The 23,186-nt window shown below is 35.9% G+C and overlaps 2 pseudogenes; both read left to right on the forward strand.

Annotated features, from left to right (window-relative positions):
* LOC110564709 (uridine diphosphate glucose pyrophosphatase NUDT22-like) overlaps nucleotides 1–2,411 on the forward strand; it is a 90,452-nt pseudogene extending 88,041 nt beyond the window's left edge.
* A 19,023-nt stretch (nucleotides 2,412–21,434) lies between these two features.
* Nucleotides 21,435–21,584, forward strand: LOC132649650 (U1 spliceosomal RNA; annotated as a pseudogene).
* The last annotated feature ends 1,602 nt before the right edge of the window (nucleotides 21,585–23,186 follow it).

Consider the following 23,186-nt stretch of genomic DNA (forward strand, 5'->3'; position numbering starts at 1 on the left):
ACAAATATTAATAGAATAAAATGAGTAAAGATAGGAATGGAGAGATAGACATCTGACTGGCTGATTTTTTTTTTTAAGTGGGAGATTTCTTTTTTTTAATTTTATTTTTTTCTTATAAGTTACATTTTATTAACTCTGTATCCCAGCCGTGTCCCGATCCCTCATTCCCTCCCAGTCCCTCCCTCCCTCCCTCATCTCCACTGTGCCCCACTGACCTCCTCCCCATTCATCTGATCCTGTTTTATCAGGTATCTTCAGGACTGGCTGCAAAGCCCTCCTCTGTGGCCTAACAGGACTGCTCCTCCCTTCGGGGGTAGGGAGGACAAAGAGCCAGTCATTGAGTTCCTGTTAGAAATAGTCCTTGTTCTCCTCACTTTGGGAAACCAATTGGTTACTGAGCTACCACAGGCTGCATCTGAGTGGAGGTTCTAGGTTATATCCATACATGGTCCTTGGTTGAATGTCAGTCTCAGAAAAGACCCTGTGCCCAGATATATTTGGTCCTTGTGAAGCTCCTATCCTTTCTCCATCAGACTAACTTCCCTTCTTTCTTATGTACTCTGCCAAAGGTTTGGTCATGAGTCTTTGTTTTGAAAACACTGCTAGTTATTTAGCTGTCACTTTCCATTCATAGTAAATAAACAACGGTGTTTCTCACAGTATGGATAAAATATTCAGAGTGAAATCTAAAATAAGATTTAAAAACTTGAAAAACTATGAAAGAAGTGGGAAATAGTAAGATCTGGAGAGGGTAGAAGCCCTACAAGGAGAGCAACAGAACCAAAATTCTGGGCCCAGGGGTCTTTCCTGAGATTGATACTTCAACCAAGTAACATGCATGGAGATAACCCAGAAACCCTGCACAGATGTAGCCCATGACAGATCAGTTTTCTAGTAGGTTCCATAGTAACGGGAACAGGAACTGTCTCTGACATGAACTGATTGGCCTGCTCTTTGATCACCTCTCACTGAGGAGGGAGCAGCCTTACCAGGCCACAGAGGAAGACAATGCATCCACTCCTGATGAGACCTAACAGACTAGGATCAGAAGGAAGGAAAAGAAAACCTCTCCTATCAGTAAACTTGGGAAGTGGCATACGTGGAGAAGGAGGAGAGAGGGAGGGATTGGGATGGGAGGAGGGAGGGAACTACAGGGGGAATACAAACTAAATAAAGTGTAATTAATACAAACAAATTTAAAAAAGCCTTGAAAAGCATACAGCTTCCATTTCCACACTCTTTTGGTGTTTGGAATTTAGTGTGAGAAATCCAACAATACAATATATCATTGGCAAATTAAATTTGTCTGGACACTACATAAATCACTTTGAAGAAATGTTAAGCATTGTTAGACTTCCCTCCAATTATTTCACATAAAAGTTTTTAAAGGAATGACAAAATATTATTTAGTAAATGATTATTAAATACAAAAAAGAAATAATGGCTTAGACTTGATATACCTTACTTGAAAAGAATAAGGGTCCTTAAAACTTCTATTGCAGAGATCAAGTCCCTACAGGTTGTAGAGCAGCTCTGTCAGATCTCTGACAGAGCAGCCCTGTGGTGTCCATGCTGCTGCTGTGCCCTCTTGGGAGCAGGTAGCAATGTTGCTGAGCAGAGCTCATGACAGTTGTCCACTGCTTGGAGGAGACAAGACGATCACTGCATTCTGGGAGACTCAGCAGATCTTTGATGCCTCCAAGTTCTGCCTTCATTCAGCCACACTGACATCCAGCTCACCTGGACCACAGCTGCTCCGGGCCTGGGTTTAACTTCCTACCTGGCCTTTCTCGGCACCAATTGGTCTAGCTCAACTTCCTGGCTATGGTAGCAAGGTGCTGCAGACTGGACGGAGAAGCAAGCCTATCTGGCAGACCCACTGCGGGTGGGTGCTGCTTTGGTTACTACTGATGATTTCTTTGACTTCCTCTGCTGCTCTGAGCAGGAGGCCGAGGCACCTGGGCTGATGGACATGCCCTATGGATACCCTAAACCTCAGGCCTAGTGATTCGGTGTCAGCCCCTGTTGAGTTAGTGGTACTTGAACTCTTTTCTAGTGTTCTACAGAAGATCTTTAATGAGATAAACATGCAACTGCACACCCTGAGCAAGCCACTGTTGTTAAGCATTGCTTGCAATGAGACCAGCTCGGGAAGAACCAGTGCAGTGTACTATGTCCAGTGCAGCCTGACTTCAGAGGAGGTCAGGAGTTATTACATGAGTGAGGGATCTGAGGCCCATGACTCTACAGCAATCATCTTTGTGGAGACACGGAGGGTACAGAGACTTCAACAGACACAGAAGTGGGCACAACTGCCCATTGGCCAAAAGTGCCATCCTTCTCTACAGTCAGGTGCAGGGAAGTCCCACCAGAGTCATCCAAGTATCCCAGCCTTATCACTAGAGCTCTGAAGACAATAAAGTATTTTATTCTTGGAAAGGGGAAAAACAACAAACCAAATAAACAAATTTCTGTTGCCTTGTTTATCTGTCCCATCAATCTTTTAGACATCAGGTTATGAGTCACTTCACACAGCATGAAGGCATGAGAAAGTGGCAAGAGTCTGACAGGTTATGAAGGACAAAGGGGCATCTTGAAGCAAATGAAGAAGGACAGATATATGAGGAAGAACAATTTGAATAGAACTGAAAACCCAAGGGACACTCTTCATTTTTAGAAGGCATCACAGAGTCTTTCCTACTGATAATTTTGGTGTTCTTCTGGGTTTTTCAAACTGAGAGAAAGTCCAAGAAGTTTATGTTTGTGTTTATAATACAACCTGACAAATATTGGCAAGTAAGACCCTACTTTATGCAAAGCTGCTGTATGGAAAAGTTATTTCTGACACACCCTGCCAGAGAAAAAGTCTGCATCTGAAGGAGAGTAGAGCTATTAGGATAAAAGTTTTATGTAATTTTAGTAATAATTTATAATTTGCAATATACAAATGAGTAGTACTTTCTTTGGTTCAAAGATCATTCTTACAATAATAAGAAAAAAAATTCTATTCACTATTTGTCCTCATGACCTTTTGAAACCCATTCCTCTCAGTCTCTAATTATTTCATGTTAAAAAGGGGGTGTCCTTTCTTAAAGATTTTCATGTATCTCAGAGTCTTAACTTACACTCCAGATTGCATTATTTAAACTGAAAAGGGAAAGGCTTAATTATAAACGTAAGCATTTCTAAAATGATTTTATTAATTTGGTCAATAAGCAATGTCTATTTCTTTCAGAAACAAATGAAACAATATTGATTTGAAATTTGAATGTTAGGTGAAATAGATCTATATTAATGGAAGGGTCACTAATCACTTATTATCACAGATTTAGAAATTGTTGAATATTGTGATATTTTTCATTAATGATTTATGTAAAATTTACTTGAATTAAGAATCCTTACTCAGAAGGACAAATGCAGTAGCCATTGGAAGCAGAAGACAGGTAATGGGACAGGAGCCTACCACACAGGGCCTCTTAAAGATTCTACTGATCACAGTAGAAGAGGCTGCAACTCATATCCAAACTTTGGGCAGAATGCAGGGAACTTATGAAAGAAGGGGGAGATAGAAAGACCTGGAAGGGACAGGAGCTCCAAAAGGAGACTAACAGAGCCAAAACAAAACAAAATAAAAACTGAGCCCTAGGGGCCCTGTAGGTACTGATACCCCCATCAAGGACAATGCATGGGGGGGGGGGCTAAAACCCTGCCTCAGATATAACCCATAGATTCAGTCTCCAAGAGGGTTCCATAGTAAGAGGAGCAGGGTTTTATTTGGCACAAACTTAATGACAGACTCTCTGATCACCTTCCCCTGGTGGGTGCAGCCTTGCCAGTCAATGGAAGAAGACTGGTCCTGATAAGATCTGAGAAGCTAGGGTCAAATAGAAGGAGAGGAAGATCTCCTATATCAGTGGACTACAGGAGGGGAGGGGTGGATATATGGGGAGAAGAGGGAGGGAGGGTTAGATTAGGAGGAGATGAGGAAGGGTGACACAGATGTGACACTAACTGAATAAATTATAAGAATTAAAAAAATGTTTAAAAAGAAGGCTTTAAAACGGGTCTTTCACTTGCTTGATTAGAGTCACACCAAGGTACTTTATGTTATTAGTGGCTATGGTGAAGGGTACTGTTTCTTTAATTTCTTTCTTGGCCCTTTTGTCTTTAGTATACAGAAGGGCCTCTGATTTTTTTTTTGAGTTAATTTTGTGTCCAACCATTTTGCTGAAGGTGTTTATCAGCTGAAGGAGTTCTCCAGTTAAATTTTGGGGGTTACTCATGAATACTATCATCTCATCTGTGAATAGTGATACTTTGACTTCTGACTTTCTGATTTGCATCCCTTTGATCTCTTTTAGTTGTCTTATTGCTCTAGCTAGGATTTCAAGTACTATGTTGAAAAGATATGGAGATAGTGGGCAGTCTTGCCTTGTCCCTGATTTCAGTGGGATTGACTTAAGTTTCTCTCCATTGAGTTTGATGTTGGCTATAGGCTTGCTATATATTGCCTTTACTATGTTTAGGTATGTGCCTTGTATCCCTGATCTCTCCAGTACTTTAAACATGAATGGGTGTTGGACTTTTTCAAATGCTTTTTCAGCATCTAAGAAGATGATGATGTGGTTTTTCTCCTTCAGTTTGTTAATATGGTGGATCACATTGATGAATTTTAGTATATTGAACCACCCCTGCATGCCTGAGATGAAGCCTCCTTGGTCATGGTGGATTATATCTTTTATATATTCTTGGATTTGGTTTGCAAGTATTTTATTGAGTAATTTTGCATCAGTGTTCATAAGAGAAATAGATCTAAGGTCTCTTTTATTCTTGGGTCTTTGTGTGGCTTAGGTATCAAGGTGACTGGGGCTTCACAGAATGAGTTTGGTAATATTCCTTCTGTTTCTATTTTGTGGAATAGTTTGAAGAGAATTGGAGTTAGCTCTTCTCTGAAGGTCTGGAAGAATTCTGTGCTGAAACCATCTGATCCTTGGATTTTTGGCAGAGAGACTTTTGATGACTACTTCTATTTCCTTGGGGGATATAGGACTAGTCAATATTTCTACCTCATCTTGATTTAATTTTGGTAAATGGAATCTATCAACAAAATTCTCCATTTCATTTATATTTTCAAGTATTGTGGCATATAGGCTTTTGTAGTAAAATCTAATGATTGTTTGGATTTCCTCAGTGTCTGTTGTTAATGTCCCCCTTTTCATTTCTGATTTTGCTGATTTGGACAGTTTTTCCTCTGCCTTTCAGTTGATTTGGCTATGGGCTTGTCTGTCTTGTTGATATTCTCAAAGAACCAGCTCTTTGTTTCATTGATTCTTTGAGTAGTTTTATTTGTTTCTAATTAATGATTTCTGCCCTGAATGTCAATATTTCCAGCTTTCTACTCCTCTTGCGTGTATCTGTTCCCCCCCCCAGGGCTTTCAGTGAGCTAGTAAGTTGCTTGTATGCAATATTTCAAATTTCTTTTTGAAAGCACTTAGTGCTATGAACTTTACTCTTAGCACTGCTTTCATATTGTCCCATAAGTTTGGGTATGTTGTGTTATTTGTTATTTATTTTATTTTTATCAAGTTTGAGTTTGTTTTGATCATCTATTTCTAAGTCTATTAGGCTATTTATGTGAAACTCTCACTTATTATCATTATTACATGATCTTTCATGCATGATATGAAAGGTTGTTTTCACAGTATGTTTCAAGCAAGCTTAATAAATGCTGTGATTTCTTTTTTTTTGTAGTATCTTGGTTGTTTGGAAGCATGTTGCTGTGTATCTGTGAACTTCCATGCTTCTTGGTTTCTTTTGTAACTAATTGTTAGTTTGATTCCAGCATGTTCAGAGATGAGGCATGATATGATTTTTCTTTTCCTTTTTTTAAAATTTCTAATCATTTATATTCTATGGTGTAACATATGTTCAGCTCTATAACATGTTTCATATGCTGAGGAAAATTGTATATATTCTATAATTGGTAGATGAAATGTTCTGGACATATCATTGCATTCATTTAGTCAATAATATAGCTTAATTTTGTTTCTTGTTTCTAAATTCAAGATACTTGTCCTACCTGCCTTTAGGACCTCTATGTTTTTCTCTTGATGAATGTTATGATTTATTTTACTTTTCCCATAATTTGATATTTAAATGATTAATGTATTTAGAAAAAAAGGCTGTATGTTTACATAATTTTCTTTGGTAAATGAAATTCATTTTGCTTGAATATAAAATTTTGCTGCTTTGGAGACTCTCAGATTTCATACTTCTTCAAATTAAGTATCTATCATGCTTGAAAGTCAAAGCAAATGTCCTCTGCTTTACAGAAGCTTTTCAGTTTCACAAGTTTCCATTTATTAATTGTAGATATTGGAGTCAGAGATGAGAGATGTTGGTATCTACTGTTCCTATGAGTTCAAGACCCTTTCTCACCCTTTCCTCCAACAGATAAAGTGTGTCTGGTTTTATGTGGAGATCTTTGATCCACTTGGACATTAAATTTTGTTCAGGGTGATAGATATGGGACTATTTGCATTTTTCTGCATGTGGACATCCAGTTAGACCAGCATCATTTGTTGAAGATGCTATCTTTTCCCCATTATTTGGTTTTGGCATTTTTGTTAAAAATCAGGTATCTATTGGAGTGTGGTTTTATTTCTGGTTATTTTATTCAATTTCATTGATCCACCAGTCTGTTTCTATGCCAGTACCATGCAGTTTTTAATACTGTTGCTCTATAGTACAGCTTGAGATCAGGGATGGAAATCAAGAATATCTTTTATTTTAGAGGATTGTTTTAGCTATTCTGGGTTAATTGTTATTCCATATGAAGTTGGGAATTGTTCTTTCAAGGTCTGTAATGAATTGTGTTGGTAATTTGATGGGAATTGCATTGACTCTGTAGATTGCATCTGGTAAAATGGCCATTTTTACTACATTAGTCCTACTCAGCCACAGACTGGGAAAAGATCATCACCAACCCTACATATGATAGAGGGCTAATATCCAGAATCCATACAGAACTCAATAAATTAGATAACAACAAACCAAATAATCCAGTTAAAAATTGGGGTACAGAGCTAATTCTCAATAGAAAATTCTCAACAGAGGAGCATAGAATGGCAGAGAAACAAAGAAATGTTCAACATCCTTAGTCATCAGGGAAATGCAAATCAAAACAACTCTGAGATTCTATCTTACACCTATTGGAATGGTTAAGATAAAAAACTCAAGTAACAACACATGCTGAAGAGAATGTGGAGAAAGGGAAACCCTCTTCCATTTTTGGTTTGAGTGCAAACTTCTACAACCACTTTAGAAATCAACTTGGCGCTTTCTCAGAAAATTGGGAATAACATTGCCTCAAGAACCAGCCATACCACTCCTGGGCATAAAGATACCCCACAATTCAATAACGACATTTGTTCAACTATGTTCATTGCAGCTTTATTTGTAATAGCCAGAACCTGGAAACAACCTAGATATCCCTTAATGGAGGAAAAGATACAGAAATTGTGGTACATTTACACAATAGAATACTACTCAGCAATTAAAAACAAAGAAATCATGAAATTTGCAGGCAAATGGTTGAGTTAGAAGAGATAATCCTAAGTGAAGTAACCCAGACACAGAAAGACAAACTTCATATACATTCACTTATAAAAGATTAGCTCTGTAATAGAGGATAGCCATCTACAGGCCTAAAGAAGCTAAACACTAAGGAGCTCCCTAGGGAGGATGCTTAAATATCATTCAGAATGGCACATAGGATAGATGCTAGAAGTGGTGAAATAGAGGAAACAGGATGTGAGTCTACTATAGAGGGTCTTCTGAAAGAATTTATCCAACAGGGGATCAAAGCAGATGCTGAGACTCACGGTCAAACTTTGAGAAGAGCTCAGGGAGTCTTATGGAGGAAGAGAGGGGTAGGAATAGAGTGACACGGTGTGAACTCCATAAAGAGACCAGCAAAACTAAGAAATCTAAGCCCAGCTGGTCCTGCAGAAACTGATGCACCAATGCAGGACCTAGACCCCCTACTCAGATGTGGCCAGTTGGCAGCTCAAAATGCATGTGGATCTCTGAGTGAGGGAAGAAGGGGCTGCCAATATCACAGATTCATTTGAGAGCTCTCTGATCACTTGTCCCTGATGATGCAACCTTGCCTGACCATGGAGAAAGAGGATCCAGGCAGTCCTGATGAGACTTAACAAGCTATGGGCAGATGGCAATAGTAGAGAACTCCTCCTTTCAGTGGACTAGGGGAAGGAGAAAAGAAAAGAGAGAGGAGGGTGGGACTGGAGGGAGTTGAAGGAGGGGTCTTCAATCGGAATATATAATGAATAAGTTGTGAAGAAAAGAATAAAAATTTAAAAAGAAAATCAAAGGAAATATGAATAACCAATTGATGGTTTAATTTCAGAAACCTCAACTCTAGTGGGTGCTATGTTCTATTAGATGCCAATATTGATATCACAGATTTACAAACTACATAGCTATGTGAGCAATAACTGGCCCTAAAAGCCTTATGCTAGAAATAATAGCTGCTAAATTCATTTGTAAAACATAATTGTAACTATCAGTTGTATAAAAATTCACTAATTTTTAAATTCAATCTATCTTCATATTTCAGTTTTGTAATGTTATATATGTCTGTTTTTATTTTATATAAATACTAAGCAAATATTTAATATAGAGCAATTAATGTGGCTGAAAGTTGTATGTGGAATGATATAAACATTTGTATGTAAGTGACATTTGGAAAATTTAAAATAAAGAGTACATTTAAACAAAACATAAATTCAACTTCTTGTTAATTTTCATCAAAATCAATAATAAATCCTTTATCTCTGAGTTGGCCTATGAGACATGATTATATCATAGTACCTCTGTGTCTTATTTTTGTGTTGTCTGTTTTGAGAGAGTTCCTATTCTTTAGTACCTAAAGATTAAACTAGTGGTGTTAACTATTAAAATTAAATATCATCTTACAGATATTTGAGATAATATTAGTAATCTTACAATTTTGTTGGAAGCGAACATAAAAAGCAGACTTATAGCAATCATATATACACACATATATATAATATTACTGAACTAGTGAAAAATGCCATAGTTGTTATTGAATAATAATTTTAAATATTGACTTATCTTTCAGTTAAGCAGCAGTTATTCCTAAACCAGTTGTATACCCAAATCACCACACAGAGAATAGGATTCATTTAATTAACTTAGAGCCCAATGATGGGCAATAGTTATTCCAACCTAAACCTCCAAGCCTGCATACTTTCTTACTATTCAGATTTCACCCATTATATATGCTTTTTAGTCATATTTTCAGTACAATTAATCTCTCCTCATGGTTTGACGTTCTCTCTTGCTGATCACTGCTCTCTTCTTCCTCCCAGCTGCTTCCTTTTCCTCCCCTAAAGACCAGGATGTCCCATCCCACCCTATTCTCTCTATTGCACAGCACTGGCTGGTTATATTATTGACAATACAGTGAACAATGGTGGCATGTTTACACAAGCTTGAGACAGGTGATGTTTAGAATAAGCATCACAATGCAATGTCTGGATTGAAAACAGATAATGCGGTAGAGAAATCAGCATTTGAATGAACAAGGGTAAATTGTACATATTCCATAAGAATATTATACCAACACACAATAAATACTGTACTGATCATTCAACATCAGGCCCAAAGTTGCATTTTTATCTTCTAAAGGATTTTTAACAATTACATATGAACCTCATGGTAGATAAAATGTGTTATAGCTCACATATTGAGAAATATGTGGAAAATACATATTTGTGCCAAGTAACTTACTGATAGTATCAAGACAATTTTATTTAGAAAATTCAGAGCTGGGTGGTACATGCCTATAATTCCAGCAGTCAGGGAGGCAGAGGCAAGTGGATATTTCTGAGTTTGAGGCCAGCTGATTTACAAGGCAAGTCCAGGATAGCCAAGACTACACTGAGAAATCCTGTCCAGAAAAACAATCAAAACTATCAAAACAATACAAGGAGAAAAAGAAAGAAAGAAAGAAAGAAAGAAAGAAAGAAAGAAAGAAAGAAAGAAAGAGAGAGAGAAAGAGAGAGAGAGAGAAAGGAAGGAAGGAAGGAAGGAAGGAAGGAAGGAAGGAAGGAAGGAAGGTCAGAACATGTTTTTTTTTGTTTGTTTGTTTTCAGCCTGCTTTGCAAACTGTTTAACTTGCATTTCTTTTAAATCCTTTACTTTATATATAAAAGCAATATTTAGACTCACAGATATTTTACATGTTAGAATACTCATTGTATATTTTCTCACTATTTTTCTGATTGAGTCAGCTTGATACATGACCAGTTGCAGCCTTTCAAAGAAGTGCTGTGTCCCACTAAGATGTGAAAGAAATGAATTGCTGTGCCCTTGATACTGAATTTGTCAAAATATCCCTAGGCCATTCTCCTATTACATTCTGTTAACACTTGTATATTGGTGTTTCATGAGATACTGAAGTTTATATGAAAGGGAAATTTTTTTCTAGAAATTTTTAGTCATTAAAATCCCAATACAGAAATTAAACTAGTCATTTGGGTAGACATCTGGCCCTAGGCAAAGTCCTGCAGCTGCTGCTTGTTCTGGACTACGAAGAGCTGCTCTTAATTTGTGTCAAATTAACTATATTGAGGCAGGAAATGAAAAACTCTATTGTGTTACTTCTTATAATTTAATCATCATTACTATAATATTTGCCACTGCCATGGCTCAAACTTGGTACAGCAGACATGCTACTACTGAGCTACATCTCAATCTCATCTTTTATAAAAGCTGCAAAAATCAAAGCACCTGATAAGTTTTTATATATCTCACTGAATCATTTGACCACACAGTTTTTTCTAGGCCATATCCAGGCATGACTGACCTCCTCTTTTCCATCATTATCTGTGATACTTCATCAAGACAGTTCTTCACCTCCAACATACTTTGCATTCTTCCTACTTTTCTTCATACTATCACATGAGATTCTTTAATTAGCCACCTATCTCTCCATATAGATATCTACCCTAATCCTTTTACAGTTCTTTTATAGATTTATCCATGAAGCACAAAATGACTTTTTTACACACAGTTTTATTTTTTAATTTCAACTTTGATATCTTATAATGTGGCAGAATATCTTTGGTTATCATGACTAATTATTCTTGTATTTAATTTTATCCAGATCTTCTTAAGCATAAATAATCACCCAAAGGTCACAACAAGAATCTCTTTTGTGTCTTTTTTTTTTTTTTCAGCTGTTAATCTATTTGCTTGCTTATATATTGTTTTTCTTGATATCATGTGCCTGCCCTGGCCTATCTTTGTTTCTAATCAGTCAAAATTGGATCAATTAAAATATATTGTCTTCTACTGACTCTGCAGTCACAGAATACTTACTAGTCTTTGGAACTATTTAACATTGAATGACAATGAAAAATAAATAAAAGGTAACATGGAAGCCTTTTGAAAAGTGCAACACAAGTAATAAAAAAATGTGATTACCTCTTTTTTTTTTTAACATGGCCTTGCTATGAAACCTCTCTCCCCCATCCTTTAAACCCTAGGATAGAAACCATATGCCACCATAGCTCCTTTTGTGAATACTCTTATAAATTTAATCTTGAGATTAGCATGTACTCTGTTATAATCAACGCTCTACAATTAAGTCCTTTTCAAAAGGACAATCAATTTTAACTAGTCTACATGGTAACAGCCTACAAAATTGTTTGAAAACTACTTCACTATTATTATTATTATTGTTATTATTATTGCACATATTTGACATTGCATGGCCTGCCATAGTGGGAGAGTTAAATATGCTGAAAATTTCTTTACTTTGAAGTTGGCATACTCTAGAGAAATACTTTCTGGCTGTCATTTTAAGGTTATAACTTTGTCAGGAAAGGATATAGCAATAGAGCAAATGTAGACACATGAACATGGAGAAAACTTTGTGACTTGTCATTGGATTGAACCGAGGACTTCATACATGCTAAGTACTCAAGTTACCACCCAGCTGTATTTTTAAGCTCCCTAATGGATATATTTGGAGTCTTTTTCTTGGTTCTTAAGGCGAGCACCAAGAAGTAGGTTCTTTAGTAGAAGACACAGAAGTGATGATACCTTGAGATAGCCTTACTTAATTAATATTTTAAATGATGACAATAATATGTAATCTCACAGTCTTCCTAACTGTCATGCCTAAAACTCCTAATAACCTTAAATGCTTTAATTGCATTAAAACTTACTTGACTAGTAAAATTAATATCATAATATATTAGTCAAGGTTTCAAAAGTTAATTTTCTAGATCTATTATAGTTGTGATTATTCACTCGGGTGTTTTTATACATGCAGATGAACTGTGACTTTTTTTCTTTTCATCCATCAATTTCTTAACATTTTAAATACAGTTTGATATCATTAAATGTAAGGATATCAAAGTTTACCGCATTTATTTTAACATGAACACGTATGTTGTTTACATTAACTGTAAACACTGTCAAATGGGTGATTTTCCACATAGTATACATAATTAGGTTTTTCTTTTAGAAATTAATATTAAGATTAATATTAATTTAATATTAATATTAAGATTAAAACATCTACATTTTAAAGTTCATTTGTCATGTAGAGTTTAAAAATCCATTTACTTACTTTATATTAAAGGTTTCAATAAACTATTATTTTAAATTTGGACTTTACAAATACAGCAATTTCACAAACCTAATGTGTGTATGCATTCACTGCTACCTAGAGTTTGAAGGATTGATTACATACTTATAAATTATATTCTAAAACAAAGATTTCTCATCTTAAAAAATAAAAAATGACTACATAAGAAAACACAATTTCCAAGTAAGGAAATCAGGTAGCACTTCAGTAAAAGACAGCACATTCTAAGAGCCAAGCTCTATGGTGCACCTACATGTTTCTTCATAACTTACAGGCTACTCAGTCATCATTTATTTAATTTAAACAGTTTCAAAATTCTTGTTCCAGCAATTGCAAGATCCTGTTTGTTACTGTTGGTTCATTTCTTAATAGGATATAGATGACAAGAGAATAATGGAAATATTGCGTAGATAGAGATGCTTGGCATGTACTTGGACATTACCCAAGTAAAGGATTAAAAGAACCAAGTCAACAAGAAATTGTTAGATTTCCTAATACTTTATTTTTTAAGTCATTTTGTGCCTCTTACTATGTCTGTTTGATAAGGAGTCTATTGCTGTGGTGACAAAAATACATCAAGAAAAATCATACTATCATTAAAGATAAAGCAGAAGAGTGAATTTGAGCAAGTTAGATAACAGTGGGCAGAGGATCTATTTCCCTTGCCTTAGGAAATAAATTCTAAGAACAAAATCTTTCTATTAGTAGGCCAATCATGTCTGATTTTGCTATTGTCTTCATTGCACACTCTTGCCATGGAAATTTAATATCCTGCATGCATCCTTCTTATTGCTTTGAGTTGGATCTCATATATTTGCATTTATGTCTGAAGGATGTCAAATTATATGCAATGATTTATATTCTGCAAAGCTTAATTACATCTAGAGATAATTAAAGAAGATTTTAATTATTCACTTTCTTAGCTTTGGCCTAATTTCTTATTAAAATGCTGCTTTGTCTTGCATTTCATATTTAGTGAATATTTGATATAACATTAACTTTCTATTTAAAATGAAGCAAAAGCAATTCTCATTCTTTCTGAGAATTGATCTGTCTGTATCAAATTCTTTTGCTTGCCACAGCTTAACATTTTCCTTCTTATGCTTTTGGTTTGTGTTCACATTTTTAAAACTCAATAGATTTTCAAATATCTAAATGGATCCTAATAACATCAACCTGGGACAGAAAGCTTTGAAGTGTTTTTACAAAAAACCACAATTTCTCTAAAAGCTAAAAAGAAAGACACAAGATATAAGAATGATAGTTGTGTTTTCAAGAAATGTGCAATTTAATTTGTTCTGATTTCTGTTTTTCTTTCAGACATAACACTTATTCTTTTAATAATATTAATATTTTGAAGTGATTATTTGTAGGTTTAATTCAAGTTCATTAGTCGCTTCAAACTCTGTGATTCGAAAGTGATATGTGCTCATGGGGCTTCATTTTTAACCCAGTGCTGACTTGGGAGCATAAAGAACATCAACAGATAGTTTTCAATTGTGACGTAAAAACAATTAAAGCAGTATGTATTTTTATGTATTAAAATTTTTACCTTAAAACTTTTACTATAAAAATCTTGCAAATAAAAAAGAATCACATACCAAAATTAACCATATCCCAAAACTCCACAACATAATGAACTTACACACCATTTAGATTGGCATTTATAGATGGTAATTGTGAACTTTTACGTGAAATTTCACACTTTCACTACCAAATATACTTTATGCAGTATCCACCACCAAAACCAAAAAATAATGAGAGAATTAGAACTAGGAAACAATTAAATTTATATCTTTTTTCATATATCATGTCTATCACCTACATCCTTCCCATCCTCATCTCTTTATTTTCCTTTTGTCTTTTTATGCTGTGCACACATGCGCACTTCTTTACATATATCCATATATTGGTTTTTTATTTTATTTTTTATTTATTATTATTAGCTACATTTTATTAACTTTGTATCCCAGTTGTATCCCACTCCCTCATTCCCTCCCAATCCCACCCCCCCTCATCTCCTCCCTGCCCCTTTCCAAGTCTACTGATAGAGGAGGACCTCCTCCCCTTTCATCTGACCCTGTTTTATCAGGTATCTTCAGGACTGGCTGCAAAGTCCTCCTGTGAGGCCTAGCAAGGCTGTTCCTCCCTTGAGGGGGTAGGGAGGTCAAAGAGCCTGCCATTGAGTTCGTGTCAGAAACAGTCCTTGTTCCCCTTACTATGGTAAAACCAATTGGTACTGAGCTACCATGGGCTACATCGAGCAGAGGTTCTAGGTTATATCCATACATGGTCCTGGGTTAGATAAATAGTCTCAGAAAAGACCACTGTGCCCAGACATATTTGGTCCTTGTGGAACTCCTATCCTCTCTACATCATACTAACTCCCCCTTCTTTCATATGATTCTCTGCCAAAGGTTTGGTTATGAGTCTTAGTATCTGCTTTGATACACTGCTAGGTAGAGTCTTTCAGAGGCCCTCTGTGGTAGGCTCCTGTCCTGTTACCTGTTTTCTCCTATGTCTAATGCCCATCCCATTTGTCTTTCTAAGTGAGGATTGATCATCTTACCTCAGGTCCTTTTTCTTGTTTATCTTCTTTAGGTGTATAGATTTCATTGTGTTTATCATATCTTATAGGTCTATATAAGTGAGTATATAACATGTGCATCTTTCTCTTTCTGGGATACCTCACTCAGAATGATCTTTTCTAGATCCCACAATTTGCCTGCAAATTTCATGATTTCCTCGTTTTTGATTTCTGAGTAATATCCCATTGTGTAAAAATATGACAATTTCTGTATTCATTCCTCCGTTGATGGACATCTGGGTTGTTTCCAGGTTCTGGCTATTACAAATAAAGCTGCTACAAACATGGTTGAGAAAATGTCCCTTTGTAGTTGAGCAAATTTGGGGTATATGCCTAGGAGTGGTATAGCTGGGTCTTGAAGAAGCACCATTCATAATTATCTGAGAAAGTGCCAGATTGATTTCCAAAATGGTTGTACCAGTTTACATTCCCACCAGCAATGGAGGAGGGTTCCCCTTTCTCAACAACCTCTCCAGCATGTGTTGTCATTTGAGTTTATGATTTTAGCTATTTTGATGTGTATAACCTGAAATCTCAGGGTCATTTTGATTTGTATCTCTTCGATGACAAAGGATTTTGAGCATCTCTTTAAGCGTTTCACTGTCATTCTATTCCTCTACAGAGAATTTTCTGTTTACCTCCGTACCCCATTTTTTAATTGGATCACTTGATTTATTGCTTTTTAACTTCTTTAGTTCTTTATATATTTGATTAGTTTACATATATGAGAATGATCAGAGATCACCTTACTTCACTTAGTATTTCATATTATAAAGCTACTCATTTCCTGGATTATTTTTAAATTTAAAAAAATAGTAATTCTGCACAAAAATAATACTTAATACTAAGTAAAACTTTCTAATAGATATTCAATTATGCTCAGTACATAATGAAGACATTTCAAGAAATGAAGTGTGAAATGCTAGGGTGATGAGTCAGTAGTTAAAGTCACATACTGCCTTGTAGGGTATCTGACTTCTCTTTTCAGCACTCACAAATGGAAAGTCTGAGGACCTTCTGCTTCTTCAGGTATCTGTACTCATATGCATATACCCTATATAGGCATAAACATAAAATTAAATAAAAATGTAGTCTTAAAAGTATAATGAACTATGATATATTTTCCTGTTATATTGATAAATATTTAAATTGGTGAAGAAAGTAGAGGGAGCAGATAAAGAAAATGCCTTTCTCTCAGGTTGGTATTGTCATGCCATGCTGAGGCTCTGCATCACTCTGCCTAGCCATTCCCAATTTCATTTCACATTTATATTTTAAATGAAACCAACAATCTTCTTGGTTTGGTATTGACTCCTATACATGCAACCAGTGTTGGGCATGCCTGGGACTTTTGCAATTAATAGTGTCCATTGACACTTAACTGTTTTCTTTTTTAACTGTTTGCTTGATTTTATTCACTGAATCATAGTGTTTTGGAAAATAAGAATAGGGACAAAGTCTGCTTTAAGCATTTTTCTATGTGTCACTTATAACCTACAATGTATTTTTTTAAAAAAGTCTGATTTTTGTTTTGTTTTATTTTGCTTTGATTTCCCCCAAGATCCCAGTTAGGCAAAGTAGAAACAACAACAACAATCCAATCCTCACCCTCCCCCCAAAAAATACCAGTTATTATCTTGAATAATTTCTTCATATATTATCTATACATTTGCATTATTTTATCCTCTATTTCAAATTACATAAGACTGGGTAAGTTAAATGAAAAGATACTTATTTCCTTTAGGTCTAGAGATTGGTAAATTAAATATCCAGATAATGGCAAATTCAGTGTCTTAGAAGGATGCTTTTGTCTTTATTGTTTGCCTTATTTCTGTATCCTCTCATTGTAGAGAAGCAAGGTAGATCAAAATGCACATGCTCCTCTGTAATAGAGCAATTTCTATTCTAATTGAAATAATACATTGATGAGGACCAAGACTGATGATCTAACCACACTGAAGCCTTATGATCTAACCATAACTTTTAGAATTGTTACAGTTGCTATTACATTTCAAATAAATCTTGGAGGTAACAACTTTTCAGGTGAAAGCACTTCCAAGCAAGTCAGTTTTGTGTACATACAAGTCATAGAGGTCATCCTTTAACTAGGCAGGACTCCTAGTGGAAAACCCACAAAAACTTTGACCGAAAATTCAGTCTGCCTACAAAATGTGCAGAATTGAAAATAGAGCAGAAACTGAGAGAATGTCTAACCAATGCCTGGCCCAACCTGAGACCCACCCCATGGGAGAGAGCCAACCCTTGGCACTATTAATGATACTCTGCTATGCTTGAAGTTGGGAGTCTAAAATAGCTGTTCTCTGAGAGACTCCACCCAGCAGTGGATGGAAACAGATGCTGAGACTCAAAGCCAAACATTAGGTGGAACACATTGAGTCTTGTGGAAGACTGGGGAGGGAGGCAGGGACAGAAGGACACAGAGAAAATAGGAGCTCCACCAGAAGACCAACAGAGCCAACTAACAAGGGCCCGGAGGTTTTGTAGACTGAAGCACTAACCAAGGATTGTGCATGGACTGGGACTAGGCCCTCTACAAAAATGTGGCCTATAGGAAGCTCAGTGGTCAAGTGGGCTCCCTAGAAAGGGCAGCAGGGGATGACTCACCTGGACTCTGTTGCCTGCTTTTCAACAGTTTCCCCCTGGTGAGGCTACTTCAAAAGGCCACAAGGGAAGAGGATGTGCTCAATCCTGATGTGACTCGATGTGCTGAGGTGGGTTGTTATGGGAGTCTACCCTTTTCTGAGGAGCATTGGACAGGGAATAGGGGGAAGATGAAGGGAGGGTAGGCCAGGGAGGAGAAGGGAAGGCCCTACAATTGGGATGTAAAGTGAATAATTAGTTAATGAATTAATTATGAAAAGACAGTCATGCTCTCTTCAGAACCAGGAATCAGAGAGATATGCCTGCCCTCCCACTGGGAATATATGGGCCAGTACAAAGAAAATACTGATAAGCTTAAAAACTGCCTTTTTATTAATTCTGCATTTCTGTGATTGTGAAATCCGATGGTGCCCAGAGGAATGACATCTTGTTTTCTAATAGTATTATTTAATTTTTAAGGTTTCCCCAGAGTGATTGGTGTCTGCATCCACTTTTGGCCATTTCACTGACACCATGGCTTACTTATACTTACTAAACAGTATGAATAACCTGCTGGAAATTGCCAATAATCTGTGTTTTCCTGTGAAGATGGTTTTAAAGTGGAAAAATTGTATCATGTGTCTAATTGTAGTCAATTTAAAGAGTGGGAATATAAATATTTGTTTTAAAATTTTAATAGCTGGGTATAAAATACAGGACTCCAGTTTATGTCTTATTATTGTTGATGTCCCTGTTGCTGTATTTCAGCTTGTTTACAAAAAAAATCATTATTGTGTGTATGTATGTGTGTTTGCATGCATATGTATATGTTTGGATGCACACATGTCACAGTGAGTATAGGAATGTCAAAAGACAATTTGGTTCTCTTAGTCTACCATAAATATGGCCTTAGGTCATAAGACTTGGAGGTAAGCCCCTTCAACTTCTGAGTCATCTCACTAGACCTTGTTTTACAGTCTTTGAGAAATATCATGATCTTGTCTTCCATGAAGCAATATTCTCTTTACTTTATTTCACATGAATTTAAGTGTGAATACAATAATACATATATGTTGTAAAATACTCATATAACAGAAAACAACTAATTCAATGCCAAAGATATGTTAAAGTATTATTCTCTTTTCATCCTTAAGTATCCTGCTATCCTCAAAGTGTTTCATATACCTCATGGGTATATGCCATAGAATAAAGGCAGTTATACAGACAGAACAGAGAAGCCTTTGCCTTACAGGAAAAACACTTCAATAAAGATGACACTAGTTGATATGATGCAAGAAAATTTTTATAGTCAATAACAAAATGTAAACTTTTTAAGTATCCTGCTATCCTCAAGGTGTTTCATATACCTCATGGGTATATGCCATAGAATAAAGGCAATTATATAGACAGAACAGAGAAGCCTTTGCCTTACAGGAAAAACACTTCAATAAAGATGACACTAGTTGATATGATGCAAGAAAATTTTTATAGTCAATAACAAAATGTAAACTTTAAGAAAGTTTTAACTAAATATTAAAATTATTTCATTTTTTTGCTATAAAAGCAAAGGAAAATAAGAAAGTTAAAGTAAATTTTACTTAGTTGATGATAATTAAAACTTAAAATTATTAATTAGTTATGAATTTACTTATAAAAACAGAGCTATATCTTCTTTTTTTTCTTTATCTTATATAATGTAAGGCACAGTACAAGAATCTCTTATAGGCACTGTCAAATTAGGAAATTCTTTTCTAAGTTTGAGACAGCACCTCATATTTTATTCTTTCTATTTTCAGTTTCTTGATATATCTCAGATTTTATTTATCAAAGATTTTTGTGCATTTTATATGTTATATTTTTCTTTCTTTTGTTATCACCAGTTTTCTGATAACTAAATGTGTAATTAAGAAGTGTAACAGATTAAATAGAAACAGTATTTCTTTGATGTTTAAAGAATGATCATATTTAATACATAAAGTCTTGGAAGGATAACAATATAAAATACTTATATATTTGTTTAAGTAAGATAACTGGTCACTCAAACTTGTTCATTCAGCCCTTGGGAAGTGAAGGAGTAATTTGTCCATGGAGTTCATTGGGGATTCCCCCATCTCCCGTGAACCACACAAACTACATCTGAAAAAATTAAAAATAAAAAGATATTAGAACATGTGTTTGAGAAATTGCTGTATGTATTCTACCATTAAAGTCAAATATTAAAAAAATATAAAATTTGTGTACAAACAGATATTTAATTAAGATAAAAATACTTAAAATCAAATATGAGTTCAAGGAACTCTGTGGAGCTAGACAGTCGATGCACAAACTTAAAAAATGCAATGAAAAAACTTAGCATAGATACTAATTCAGCAACAATATAGAAGCAAGAGAATGAATATGAATGACAAGAAAGTGATAATTTTTACCCATTTAATAAGAGCAGTAACCAAGCAAACCTGTAAAGACAAAAGTAAAACAACAGATTATCTGTGATAAATTAAAGCATACTAACTTCAGGCTTCTGCACCACAGTAAATGGCACAAGATATTATGGAACATTTATAACTCTCTGAGGTGAAAGTTTAAACAACTACATTTATATTTTACAGCTGAATAACCAAAGAAAGGAAGTTCCATACATAAAGCCTCAAGGATGGTTAAAAATTATATCATATTTTATTTGTTTGTTTATTCACTTTTCATCTGGAACACAGCCACCTCCTCTTCTGCCAGTTCCCCCTCCCTTCTCTTTCTTCTTTTCTCCCTTCCTTTCTTAAAAAAGGGGGACCCACATACACACTCATCCCAGGACATCAAGTTGCATCAGGACTAAGAGTATCTTCTTCCACTGAAGCCTTTAAAGGCAGCCAACCTAAAGGAAAATGATCCATAAACAGGCAACAGAGTGTTTGTCAGAGGCAGTCCCTGCTCTACTTGCTAGGGTACCGACCTGAAGATCAAGCTGCCCATCATCAACATATGTGTATGGGGCCTAGGTCCAGTCAATATACGCACTTTGGTTGGTACTTCACTCTCAGTAAGCCTCCATGGGCCTAGGTGACTCTGTTGGTCTTCTTGTGGAGTTTTTGTCCTTTCCGGGTCTCTCCATCCTTCCTCTTAATCTTCTACAAGACTCCCCAAGCTCTAGCTAATGTTTGGCTATGGGACTCAGCATTTGTTTCAATCCACTGTTGGTTGCAGCCTCTCAGGGGCTAGTTAGGCTAGGATTCCCTCTGCAAGCAGAGCAGAGTGTCATTAATAGTGGCAGGGGTTGGCCCTCTCCCATGGGGTGGGTCTCAGGTTGGGCCAGTCATTGGCTGGCCATTCCCTCAATTTCTGCTCCATCCTTATCCCTGCATTTCTAGTAGGCAGGGTAAATTTTTGGGTGGAAGGTTTTGTGGGTGGATTGGTGTCCCCTTCCTCCATTTGAAAATCCTTATATTTTTTATTGCTAGAAGACATACTCTTGTAGAAAAACAGACTGGAGTCACTGGTTCAAAATCGACAATTTCGAATAGTACATTGAGAAGGATATGAAAATTTATACTTACCGGGCAGGGGAGATATCAGGTGGATTTCCCAGGGTGAGGCTTATCCATTGCACTCAGAGACTGCTGACTCCTGCTATTTCCCCAAATGCAGGAAACTCAACGGCATAATTTGTGGATGTGGGGAACTAGATTTGTAGCCTACAAAACAAATTTTTATCACTGTACTCTAAATTAAATGGATTGTATAGTTACTGGATAAACATTCCTACAGCACTACAGTAGAATTTAAGTTAACCACAAAAGCACTAGATTTGGGTTTCTTATATCTGACTAAACATGCTATGTAATCATAGGGAAAAATATTAAATAATGAAATGACATGTAAGTTGAAAAGAACATAAGACAATAGTATCATATGTGGTCACAAAAGTCTTCTACTTGGTCTACATACTATAATATCAAAGTGCTTATGTTTCATGAGGGCCCAAATATATAGGATTCCCCAATACTGTGGACTAACACTGGCCCAGAGTAGATGCTCTCTTTTGTAAAATAGTCTCTCATAAAGTTGCCCTATCCTGTGACTCTTTTTTGGGACTCAGTAGCCCATCTGTTATGCCATAAAAGACACCCGTTTCCAGAGAGAATTTATAAAAGTAAAATGGGATGTGTGTGTGTGTGTGTGTGTGTGTGTGTTATGACTTTCATTCCTGTGTTCTAGCAAACAACAGAGTCCATGAAACAGTTAGAAAGCTCCATACTTGGTTTTCATTGCAGATTAAAACATTCTAACAATGTACTGGTTTAGAAATGACAAAGTGCAACATCAAAAAGTTTTCTGCACCTTGGATCTAACAAAGCATGGGTAGGTCATATTGATATCAAGCTTCCAGATATATGTATTTTTAGGTAAAGACCTGCTTAAAAGCATGCTGACTGTCTGTTAGGTTTCTTCTATTTTTAATTCAGTTATTTATTTACTTTATATATTATGTATTAAACATTATATTTATTCATTTACTTCACAGCTTATCTCTTCCCACTCCCTCCCTCTAACTTCACATCCCCATATCTACCCTTCTTCTTCTTTTCCTCATAAAAGGGAAGGCCTCCCATGGATATAAAACAGCCTGGACAGTAAGGTTAGGCCAATCTTCTTCTATTGAGGCAACTCAGTTAAGGGAAAGGGATCCCAAGTCATGGAATGTACTCAGAAACAGCCTCTGCTCCTGCTCATTGAATTTGATGCCTGGGAACGTCTCTCAGCCTCTACAGGACTTACTCAGGGTCAAGAGAGAATCCTCCTTTACTTAGGATCATGGGCTTCCAATCTCTCTTATTTGAGCATGCACATGACTTATCTTCAAGATGAACCCAGTCTCTTTCAATGACTGTTCCAAGTGGGTCAAGCATAATTAGAATAACCACCATTTCTAAGTGTGAATGTGCCTCATTACTTTCTTTGTGTTAGTTATGTTGGCTTTTTCCACCTGGCCTACACATTCTAGAATGAAAAAGATCATGTGAAGTACTCCATGAGGGTTGGCAAGTTTTAGTAATTCAGTTTATGATTGTGCCTTACATATATTTTCCCTACCATTTTGTTTCCAACAGCTAACACAATGCCTGTCCTACAATATGTTTACAATTTAACTATCAACACTGTGGTTTTAATTTTTTCTCAGATCTCTTCCCTGTGTTCTAACATACATTGTGCAACTATCTGCCAAGTTTATTTCACAACTTTAATTCCTAGAAGCCATTTCAAATTACTGTGTCCAAAGCAGAATACTGAATTTATGTT

The sequence above is a fragment of the Meriones unguiculatus genome, chromosome 20 (assembly GCF_030254825.1).
Source record: "Meriones unguiculatus strain TT.TT164.6M chromosome 20, Bangor_MerUng_6.1, whole genome shotgun sequence".
NCBI classification, from domain to species: Eukaryota; Metazoa; Chordata; class Mammalia; order Rodentia; family Muridae; genus Meriones; species Meriones unguiculatus.